This window comes from Scyliorhinus canicula, chromosome 5, assembly GCF_902713615.1.
Source record: "Scyliorhinus canicula chromosome 5, sScyCan1.1, whole genome shotgun sequence".
NCBI classification, from domain to species: Eukaryota; Metazoa; Chordata; class Chondrichthyes; order Carcharhiniformes; family Scyliorhinidae; genus Scyliorhinus; species Scyliorhinus canicula.
Genome location: NC_052150.1, coordinates 193,232,113 through 193,244,696, shown reverse-complemented (window position 1 = coordinate 193,244,696; position 12,584 = coordinate 193,232,113).

Genomic DNA, 12,584 nt, shown 5'->3' with positions numbered 1-12,584 from the left:
TTTGACCTAAACCTATCCCATTCCGCATGGTGATAATCAAAGTCATAGAAGCAACAGTGCTAAGCACTGTGCTACCGTGCCTCAGTGTGAAGATGGGACTTTGTTTCCACTTCGGTCAATACTGTCATGGACATATGCATCTGCAATAGGTGGATAGGTGATGCCGAGTTCAAATAGACCCGTTGTTGATTGCCTCACCACCTGCTGGATGCCCTGTCCATAAGATCATAAGACCACAAGATATAGGAGCTAAAGTGAGCCATTCAGCCCATCACATCTCCTCTGCCATTTAACGAGATTGTGACTGGCCTGATAAGATAATCCTCAACTTCATTTTCCTGCCTTATCCCCATAAGCCTTGATTCCCTTACTGATTAAAAATCTGTCTATCTCAGCCTTGAGCATATTTAATGACCCAACATCTACACACCTCTGTAGTAAAGATTTCCACAGATTTGCTTCCCTCTGAGCGAAGAGATTCCGCCTAATCTCTGGATTAAATGGGTGACCTCTTACTCTGAGATTATATCCTCTTGTCTTAGACTCTCCCACAAAGGGAAACATCCTCTCAGCAGCTACCCCGTCAAGCACCCTGAGAATCCTATGGGCGGTATTCTCCCCCCCCCCCCCCCACCATGGCGGGTGGGAGAATCGCCGGGGCGGCGAGCGAGTCCCGCGAGGCCCGGCACCCGCGCGCGATTCTCCCCCCCCTCCCCCCAAACCGGCGCGGCGAGAATCATGGCAGGCCACTGGGAGAATCGCCGCTCGCCATTTGTAACGGGCGAGCAGCGATTCTCCGGCCCGGATAGCCCAGCGGCCTGCCCAACACGACAGGTTCCTGCCGGCGCTGTCCACACCTGGTCGCTGGCAGAGGGAACAGTGTGGGAACGCTGGGGGTGGGGAGGGGGGTGGGGGGGGGGAGGGGGGGTTCTTGCACCTGGGGGGGCCTCAAAAGGGGTCTGGCCCGCGATCGGTGCCCACCGATCGGTGGGCCGGCCTCTCTGAAAGAGGACCTCCTTTCCTCCGCCGCCCCGCAAGATCCATCCGACATCTTCTTGCGAAGCGGCTGCGGGGAGGACGGCAACCGCGCATGCGCGGGTGACGTCATTTACGCGGCACCGGCCACGTCATTCATGCCGCTCCTAGCCCCCCGGGGGTGGGAGAATAGGGGGCTGGGAGCGGCCTCTGACACCGGAGTGAAACACTCTGATTTTCACTCCGGCGTTGGAACTTAGGCTCCAACTTCTCCGCTCCCCACGCCGGGGGGGAGAATCACGGTAGGGCCAGGTGAATCACGCCACACTGCCCTGGCACCCCCTGCGATTCTCCCAACCCCCCCCAAAATGGCGTTTCGCAAAACGCAAAACGCGACACGCCGCTCGGAGAATCACCACTCACCATTTTTCAGGGCAACCGGCGATTCTCCGGCCCGGATGGGCCAAGCGGCCTGATGACCCTGACCGGGGCACGCCGGCGGCAACCACACCTGGTCGCTGCCGGCGTGAACATCGCGCGACAGGTAAGTGTGGGGCCTGTGGGTGGCGGAGAGAGGATTGAGCACCACGGGTGTGATCGTGGGGTGACTGGCCCGCGATCGGTGCCCACCAATCACCAGGCCGGAGTCTCTAAGAGACGCACTCTTTTCCCTCCGCCGCCCCGCAAGATCAAGCCGCCATGTCTTGTGGGGCAGCGGAGGGGAAGACGGCAACTGCGCATGCATGGGTTGGAGCCGGCCAACCTGAGCATGCGCAGCTGACGTCACTTAGGCGCCACCGGCCGCGTCATTCTCGATGCGCCGCTTTGGCGCAAACGTCAAGGCCCGGCGACCGAGATTCGTGCAACGCTGCTCCTAGCCCCCCCCCCGGCCTCCAATACGGCCTCCAATGCCAGTATATCTTTCTTCCAAGAAAGGGACCAAAACTGTTCTCATTATTCCAGGGTGGTGTAACCAGTGCCAGCAGGTATGTCCTCCTGGACTCAGATAGCCTGGTCAGTAGAAGCGCTACTGAGCCACTCTTGTTGATGGACATTAAAGTTCCCAACCCAAAGTATATTCTGTGCCCTTGTTGCTCAGTGGTTCTTCAAAATGATGTTTAATATGGCAGAGTGCTGATTTATGTGTTGAGGGAGGTGGGAAGATAATAATTAGCAGGAGGTTTCCTTGAGCATGTTTGACCAGAAGCCATTAGAGTTCATGGGGTTTGGAGTCAATGTTGGGGATTCTCATGGTAGTTTAGTCCCATCTGTGCTGCCCTCAGGTGGGTCTGTCCTGCCAGTGGGACAGGATCTACCCAGGGATGGTGTTGGAATAATGTGGGAGATTATCTGTAAGGTATGATTGATTGAGCGTGGCTATGTCAGGTATTTGCTTGATTAGCCTATGAATAGCTCTCCCAATTTTGGCACAAGCCCCCAGCCCCTATTGAGCACGACACGGCAGAGTCCACTAGGCAGAGTGCCCTTTTGCCATTTCTGGTGCATTGCTGGGTAGACTGCCCGGTCCCTTGAGACTTATCTGGCTAGGCACATGAACAGACGGGGTACAGAAGAATACAGGCGGTTGGTCTCGATAGGATACATGATCGGCACAGGCTTGGAGAGCCAAAGGGCTTGTTCCTGTGCTGAATTGTTCGTTGTTCTTTGTTTTATTCTTATTTGACTTTTCAGTAGCAGTTAGATACTATTGAGTGGCTCCCTAGACCAGTTCCAAAGTCAGTTTAACATCTACTACATTGTGGTGGGTCCGGAGTCACGTGTCACCTGTAGTTCTGTCATGAGGGCTGGTTTAGCACAGTGGGCTAAACTGCTGGTTTGTAATGGAGAACAATGCCAGCAGCGCAGGTTCAATTCCTGTACCGGCCTCCCCGAACAGGCACCAGAATGTAGCGACTAGGGGCTTTACACTGTAACTTCATTGAAGCCTACTTGTGACAATAAGTGATTGTTATTATATTATTATCATCATTACTCAGACTAGCTTTTTATTCCTGATATATTGTGCAGTGCCATTTTGGAGGGCAGTTCCCCTGGAGAACACTGCCCAAATGTTCACAGGTAAGGTTTGCATGGAAATTTTCCCGAAGTGCAAAACTTCCTCTGGGCCATTGTCCTGCACCAAGGTACCATCCGAAAATGTGACTTAAATTGCAAACTTCTGATGGTTCTGATAGCCTAACATCAAGAATTACCCAGAAAAAATTAGAAGGATTAAAACCACTTCTAACGCCTGGGTAACTGTTGCACAGACTCACACCGATGCCCCAGGGGACTCACCCAACATCCCAGAAGGCTCTTACGTCACCTCCCCGACTGAATACCCACCCACGAGACTCGCCATTCTCCCACGCCTATGGGGACCCCCCCCCCAACACCTCCAACCAGGCCCGATTCTTACCCCCACCCACCCATGCCCTGACCTGACCCTCCTCTCCTCCCCATTGAGGCCCAACAAGGCATGGCATCCCACCTCCTTTGTTTCCCCCACCCTCACCGAAGCCTGATTTCCCTGAGTCAGACGGTCAGGCAAAATAGGATCGCCTGCATTTTAAGATAACAACTTTTGAGCGGAGTGACAACTCAACTCATTTGTTACTCTGTCGGAAGTTGCGGTCGATTAATTAAATTAATTTAAATTCCACCGCCGACCATGGTTAGATTTGAACTCTTGTAATTGGAGCTCTGCACCCAATTGGTTACTAGCCCAGCAAAAGTACTACAATGCTACTGATTGACCAAAAATGATGCAATGCCTAAAATGTTCAAATTATGAGGAAATAGTTATTATTAAAGTAATACGTCACATGGACAAGTTTTGTAAATTCTTGAGTAAAGAAGATTAAGGGATGAGCAAGTTGAGGTGTTTGTGAAGACTCAATGAGTTGAAGGATCAATAGAGGGAAATCATTTCCTCCAATGTGACCAACCCAAAGCAAAGGGACAAAAACATGGGATGACGAGGCCATTAATTGGTGATGTCAGAAGGCACATTGTCACAATAAGTGTAGTGGAAACCTGGAACCCTCCACTCCTAAAAGGCTGTTGAGGCTCGGTCAATGGAAACATTCAGAACTGAGGAGATTATTCATTATCTGAAGAGTTACATAACCAAGGTAAGTTGAGAGAAACCAACCACAAATTAATTGAACAGCAAAAAAACTCAAGGGGCCAAATGGCATTTCCCTCTGGTACTGAATGCAAATGCAGAAATCATCATTTTATAATTCAGGCAATCTGAAGACCAAGACCTATACTGTCGGAATTTTAGACAGTGAAGAAAGCAAGAATATAAGGAAAGACAAACACAAATATTTAAAATCCTGGATACTCCTGGAAACTTTGAGTGCACCTCTAATAGCTTCACTTTTTGCTTGGCACACATTTTTATCTGATTATACCACTGTGAAGCACCTTAAGAAGTTTCCTAGGTTAAAGGCACGATATAAAGAAATCTTATAGGTGCTGGGACAGCTGACCAAAATCAACTGGGATCTCTTTAAATATGCAGGTCAAGCTCCATTGACAACATTGGGAACTGAGCTGACATTTGGACCTGAGGCCTGAGGCCTTGCCGGAGAGGGTCGGGGGGGAGGTGCCAGTGACATTTTTCTTACTCGGCAAAATGTGCCGGGATTAGGAACAAGGGCCAGGAGTGGCAAATTAAGCTTTTGCATTTAAAATATATATTTATTGGCCAAGAAGAGCAGGAAAATGGACCTCCAAGCTCCAATAGGAAAACCTGGGCCATCCCTATCCTTGGCTTCTTGTACTGGCCGATTCCTGCCAATTTCCCATGGATTTTGGTTGTAAGTTGGCAAGTTGCCTGCTAATGAGGCCAGGGTCAGCTCAGCCTTGTTTATCAGGACTTGGATATCTAGTCCACGATCTCTTCTCACAACCACAAGATTGGTATGTAATTAACTCCCCATTTAAAATCAATCAGCAGAATCAAATTGCATAAGAAATAAACTTTATATCAAATGCAATATGACCACCATTTCTTGCAAGAGTCCAATTACATGAACCAGATGCGATCAAATCTCATTTAAGATCAAACTTTATACCCTAATTTAGATCTTGCCTAATTAAATATTAGTATCCTTCCTTTCTCCCCATAATATTGAGGCTTGTCAATAGCTAAAAACCTGTTCCGGGTCAGCTGTGAGCAGGTTGTGCATGTACAGTTGCACTTTCACTTGAAGGACATACTGAGTAAAATATTATGCTATAAAGGGTGTGATGTGAGAAGGATTTCACCTTTACTGTTTTTTTCTGTGCTAACCACGCAGATTCTTTGGGTAGCACAGTGGTTAGCACTATTGTCTCACAGCGCCAGGGCCCCAGGTTCAACTCCAGCCTTGGGTGACTGCCTGTGTGGAGTTTGCGTGTTCTCCCCATGTCTGTGGGTTTCCTCCGGGTGCTCCGGTTTCCTCCCACAATCCAAAGCTATGCAGGTTAGTTGGATTGGCCATGATAAATTGCCACTTAGTGTCCAAAGATGTGTAGGTTGGGATGGAATACGAGATAAAGCAGGGGGCCTTGGTAGGGTGCTCTTTCGGTGAGTCGGTGCAGAATCGATGGTCTTCTTCTGCGCTGTAGACATTTAGGGGCAGCACGGTAGCATAGTGGTTAGCACAATTGCTTCACAGCTCCAGGGTCCCAGGTTCAATTCCCGGCTTGGGTCACTGTCTGTATGTTCTCCCCGTGTGTGCGTGGGTTTCCTCCGGGTGCTCCGGTTTCCTCCCACAGTCCAAAGATGTGCAGGTAAGGTGGATTGGCCATGCTAAATTGCCCTTAGTGTCCAAAATTGCCCCTGGTGTTGGGTGGGGTTACTGGGTTATGGGGATAGGGTGGGTGTGTGGGCTTGGGTCGGGTGCTCTTTCCAAGAGCCGGTGCAGACTCAATGGGCCGAATGGCCTCCTTCTGCACTGTTAATTCGATGAATATGAATTCTATGAATTCTACAGTTCTATAACATATAGTGATGGACACCAATATGTTACACTTTTGGAAACCAAATTTGGTAATGATTTACAGCAAAGAAGGAGGCCACTGAACCCATCAAGCCTGTTCTGGCTCTTGGAAACAGCTATGCCATGACTGTTATATATATCAGGAGACTAAATGGTTCAGCTTCTTTTGCCGATCAACAGTAACAAATCAATGCGCATTTATGCAGTTCCTTCAACATGGTCAAATGCCCCAATGGGTTCTTGGCTTGAATTCATCCTGGAATCGTCCAGCTAAAACCCTTCTCTCTACACCAGATGGAAGGGCAATACAAATGAGTTGAATATGAGTTGAACAATGAGTTTCTGGAAGTGTGGTTCTTATGCCAAACCTGCTTGTCACTCACCAGGCATTAACATTGGGCTCGATGCCTCAGCGGCACCCACATTACTGACTGCTTGACCCCTTTAATGCCCTTTCTCACCTTGCTGCCCATTTCTGAAAAGTCTCTCTGCCCCTCTGGCATTTCTTTCATTCCATGTCAGCTTGTAAGAAACCCTCCTGGTGTTGCCAAAAATCCACCTGCCCAGCGGCTCCATATTTTCCGACTGTCTTGGAGTTTCCAATTCAAACTGTGTCTCCAGCCCTCCCTCAATAGCGTTCCAGGAACAGTTTCAAAATTGTGCAGAAAGCTGACAATTTATTTAAGCAACAAACATTTTTTCACATGTGCATGTTCCGGTACCAAGGGAGTTTGGTATGTATGCAGGAAAACACCAATTAAAAATTTGCTCTGTGCTGGGACAATGCCGGCCTGTGTCGTTCCTCATTTGGCAGGTGTGAGCACTTCAACTCGGGAGCAATAACTGTGTGTGGTCCTGAAGGGCGAAAAGGAGATTTCCTGTTATAGATTTAAACCAACCAAACTGCCTGGGACAGAAACTATTTGAAGTTTATCTTTATTCTGATGATGCTGGTTAAACACAAGAAGTAAGAAAACTCAGATACACAAAGAAGTCCCTGTTGACATTTCTATCAGGTACAGCTATGATTCTCTTGCTAACCATGTGTTGGCGTGGCTCCCTACATTATCAGAACATCACTTTGCCAAACATCAGTGAGGTTCCAGAGAAACCTTTTAATCTGTCAATAATAGTGAAGGTGACCCAGCAGGGATAAACATCACAATTCCCGACATTTTCTACACTATTGCATTTAGTCCTCAAATCAGTTTACCTATGCTCAAACAATATCCCAATGTTGGGATTAGGAGTTGACATTGTCAAGTGCAGTCATGCATATAAATTAAGAATGGTTAATTGACATTTGAAAGCACCAGAGATCATTGTGGTAAACCAGGCGTCACATAGAGAGGAATATTAGCGGGTAAATTCCAAACGTATTTGGTAAAGAATCCCAAACACTCCCTCCAATCCTAAATTCATAATATGAAAATATAGACCAAAGGGATGGGGGGTTGGGGGAGGAAGACATTAGAAATCCTCCCTCATGGTAACCATTAGCTAGCAGGCAAAACTATGCCCTTCAGGGACACGGCTGACACTCCATCAGTCTCACACTACAGCAAGCATGGGTCCTGACAGCTGAAGCAAGGGGGAGCAGTGGGGTCAGAACTCAATGTCTGATTGACTATGAAGGGACAAGAGATGAAATGGACCAAAGTGTCATCCTTCACGCCATCAAACTCATAAGAGCTGACAGGTTCACCCAGTACCTCGAAGCCCTCATGTGCTCTGCACCTTCTTCTTATAAAAACAATACTTGCCCGTCAACAAACCACCAGTTTTAAGCGTCAATGATGACAGTGTAAATTACAGGATTGTTATCATAGCCGCAAAGCTTCGGAAAAGATTTTAATGTGTTATATCACAGAAAGAGCTCCAATATAAACATTAGCATCAGGCATACATTCTTAAATTTGCTGAAATACTGTCATTATAAAAAGAACATGGGCTTAAATCTCTACTTGCATAGTACTGAGATCACAACGCAGCGTGCACAGACAACGTGCACAGGGACGCAAGGGGCGATTTTAACTCACAAACATTAGTGATTTGAGGTTGGGTGAGATGCATAATTTTTTAAATTCTCAAACCCGACCTGCAACCATTGGCCAGAGACGTAATTGGAACAGGCATACAAGTGGTGTGACTACAAGAGCTGTTTAGAGGCTGCGACTTCTGTGGCAAGTAACTGACACCTGGGTGCCCAAAGCCTGTCCACCATCTACAAGGCACAAGTCAACAATTTATATGATAGCCATTTTTGATTGGTTTTATTTCACTGCAGGCTGCCATCAAGTATGTTGCATTATCCTCAGGAGTACAATGTTGCATTATCCTGAAACTTTGAACTGGATACCACACACGCAGCCTATGAAATGGGTGAGTAGGGAGTGGACTGTGCTGCTATTGTGCTGTGCAGAAACCAGAGGTTAATCTGGCAACTCCGACATTGGTGGGGATGAAAAGAATTCTTTTAGCACCAGCATGCTGTAAATTCAGCACCTCATGCCAGGGAGGTTTCTCTGCTCTTCTTGGCAATGATCTCTTCTCTTTTCTTGCTGATTCTGCTGGTTCTGCCTGTCCCAGTCACCTGGCAATCCGCAAATTCCAAATCACCATTATAATCTGTCAGCCAGAACGGTGAGTGTCAGAAGCCTATTCAAACCTGGTGGCAGAGAGACCAGAGCTGAGCTCCAACCTGTCCCCATACGCCATCTACGTGTGTGCAGTTGCCCAGCTGGGCTCAGGGGGCAGTACAAGAGCAGGAGTACTCCTGAGTATCCTCTGTAGCCCAGAGACAAATGAAGCAGTCTTGGAGCCATTTTGGCTGAAATCAGCAGTGAGCATTCCAGAAATCGGGATTACGTCTGGTTTGCCCAGTTCAGCTACACACAGGATAAATCTGTAACACCATTAGTGCAGTAAAGAAAGCACCAATGTAGCAGTTATTAGCACCTGGAGAAAGTAAAGAGGCCAAGAGAATCAAGAGCCAATAATAGGAATACAATAGTGCCTTCAGAATGATTATAATTCTCATTAGATCAGTGTTTTTCAAACATTTTTCTCATTCCCACTTTTACCAACCAGCCGACTGGCCGACCTTCACGATGCATGCCGACCGACCTTTGTGACCCACCATTATAGCTTACCTTTAATGTGACAGGTGAGCCTGCTTGCTCCTCACAATTTCACTTGCTTTGTTATTCAATGTTACATTTCTGCTAAGGACTTCAGCTGATGATTTAAGTTCTCGCGGCATCCTTTGGAAAAAATCAAGCGGTTTGTCCTCAAACTCACCATGCTTAGTCCTTAGGTGCCTTCGAATTGAAGGTTTTAAACTTTCATTTGCCAGTACTTCCCTGCATATAACACACATGGGTTTGGCATCCTGATTTGCAATGGCACAATTAACAAAGCCATACCTCAAGGAATCATCTTTGTACTACTTTGTTCCCAACTTCAGTTTCTTCTTAATGGGTTGTTCACTAGAGCCACTGGAGCTCTGCATATAGCTCACACCAGTACTGCCTTGTCCAGCCATGGACTCTCCTGAGCAGCTCTTTCCAGCAGATTCAATTGTGAGATCCTGGCCTGTTTGTGCCTCTGGTCCTCTCTTTCTTATTCCAAAACAGTCCATCTTAATTTCTTTACAGACCTGTTGCCTTGCTTGCTGGCGGTTACAAAATGGAGGAATCGCTCTTCCGTAATTTCACGCCCAAACACAGACGTACAGGGAGCGTTACATCAGTATGCATGCCGAGTCGTGACCTCTCTGCCATCATTTCTGACTGGGAGACTGCACATCTTTGGAGATTAAGGGGTAATTTAACATGGCCAATCCACCTAATCTGCACATTTAAAACACGTCGCCGGCGGCATTCTCAATTTAAAAGCCGGTCACGATCGACAGTCTCAAAGGCCAGTCGCGGCCATTGGGTGATTCTCCCACAATCGGGAACGTCATTACCAACCACTCCGAGACCCTTCCAATACTCGCCCACAACTTACCCGCGGATCACAACCTGCTGTTTGAAAACCCTGCATTAGATCATTAGTTAAACCAGTGCACTGCTCTGATTAACTAAAGAAAGCTTTGTTATGTGAAAGTAGTCATTCGGTGAAAATTTTAAAAGTCTGAAGAATCATAGAATCCCTGCAGTGCAGAAGGAGCCCATTTGGCCTATCTAGACCCACTACCCCCGCCCTATCCTTGCAACCCTACCTAACCTGCACATCTTTGGAGACTAAGGGGTAATTTAACATGGCCAATCCACCTAATCTGCCATCTTTGTGTTGTGGGAGGAAACCGGAGCACCCGGAGGAAACCCACGCAGACACGAGGAGAACATGCAAAGTCCACACAGGCAGTATGCTTGATGACTAAATGGGTAGATGCAGTACTGAGTATCTTACCTGCCTTCCAGACCAGGAAAGTTCAAAGCCAGATCCTTTGTTTGTGGTAAGTCAGTTGGTCTCAGCTGATGTGGTGGTAGGACTTTAGTGACCTCAGTGAATCTGGATGAGGAAAGGGGAGGAAACATAATCAGTCAGTAGGTTTTGACTCCAGTTAACTATCCAGAGACTGTTACAGAAAAGTTTAGATGAATGAGGGAAGACAGCATGAAACTTGGCTTTAAAACTCACTGTGGTCAAACTGTTTGCCAACACTCTTCATCTGGCCTCGCACAGTTAATGTAAGAGCTCCTACCTCTTGGCTCCAATCTGCACCTTTGATATTCTTGGCCTCGCTATCTTCTCTGACCTCAAATGGAACACCACAGCATCTCCTCAGTTGATAATATTTCCTCCAAAACTTAAATTTTCCTCCGTCAATCCAAGATGCTTCTTTTCCTCTCAGTAATTTCTAAAAGTTTCCATAAAGCTCAAGGTAATCAAGAATTGAATATTATTTCCATGGGCAGAAAGCTCTTCCTTCATCTCTCGCTGCCTTTGGACAAGATACAAGAAAAACATTCTCACCTGATAGATGACTTCTCTCTCACCACAAACATAAGCTCCCTTTCCATTACAACCTGATCTCTTGCTTTTTTGGCAATACTATTTTGTTCTCTGGTTCCTTCTAAGTTGCAAATAAGCTGCCCTGCATGTTCTTTGCTGAAATCAAACCTTATTGTACAGTTTCCAATCTGAAAACTTCAAGGGCGGGATTCTCCAATAATGGGGCTATGTCCCCATGCCAGCAGCAAAATGCGGGCATTTCACTCTGGACTTTCCTTAAGAAAGTGATTCTCCAACCTGCAGGGGGCTAGCAGGGCTCCAGAGTGCTTCTCGCAGCTCTGGCTGCGGATGTGGGGTCCTGCACTTCCGGTCCGGAGTCCGTGCATGCGGAGGGCAATAGCGGACTCGGACCGCGAAGCAGCACCAAAAATGTAGGCTCACCCGAGATCGCATGTGCCTGCAGATCAGTGCCACCCGATCACCTCCCCCGGCCATCTGTGAGACCCCCCCCCCGGTGAAGAATCCACCCGCCCCCCACCAGGGCGGTCGTTCCTGACAGGCAAAATGTGGTTAGAACCATGCCGTCAGGAACTCGGCCAGGTGTCCTCAGAGAATCGCCGTGGGGGCCTCTGTCAATGGCCCCCTACACGCACCACGTGGACAGCGCGCGTGCGTTTCGCGGCAATTCTCCGGAAGACCGGAGAATCGCGAGAGCGGTGTCGCGGCGGATTTTGGCATCAACGCCCATTCTCCGCCCCTGCACCGATCGCGATTTTGGCGCGGAGGCTCAGAGAATGCTGCCTAGGAACTCTGGCTTTCCTTACCTCTCTGAGTTACTCCTACTCATCAATTACAGTTTTTTAAAACCCAAGGTCATCTCATCACGTTTTGATTTTCCCAGTTATATTTTCATCATCATTGTCTCTTGTTGACCTTGTTGCTGTTGTACATTTCAGGCCTTGACCAATCAACTTATTTCCTCAATAAAAAAATGTCAAAGTAAATTATTGTGGAAATTTTTTAGCCCAGAAATGGGTGGCTTTGGGTCAGGTGGTAAGTTTAACGGCGGGATTCTTTGATCACCGATCCTGAAACAGAGTTCGCCGATCGGCCGGAGAACCCGTTTGCGCCAAAATCGGGGGGGGGGGGGTGCTTTTGCAATGCTCCGCCCCCTGAAACGGGTACGCTGCATGCCGTCAGGACGGCCTCATGTCGCCACCTGAGGCCCTTCCCTGATGCTCCGCTCCCGATGGGCCGAGTTCCCGACAGCGCGGAACACTTATGGTATTTTTTTTGTGGACCCCGCGTGGCGGCTGCGTCACTGTGTGTCCAGCGCCACCACGGTTCGGGTTGGTGCTGTGCTGCTGGTCGGGGGTGGGGGGGGGGGGGGGGCTTCAGCATGGGCTGGGGACACTGGTGGGGGGTAATCTGGGGGTGGCGGGGGGGGCTTACGTGGGGACATATTTGGCAGACTGGGTCCGCGCGGCCAGAGCCATGTTGTACGGGGCTTTACGCTGCGCTGCTGCTCACCCCCCCCCCCCCCCCAATGGATTGAGGATCGGTGCAGCTGTTGCCCCATTTTTTCTGGCGTAAAACGCCACTTTTCCCACGCTCCGGAGTCTGCACTTAGTCTGGAAATCAGTGAATGCAGCC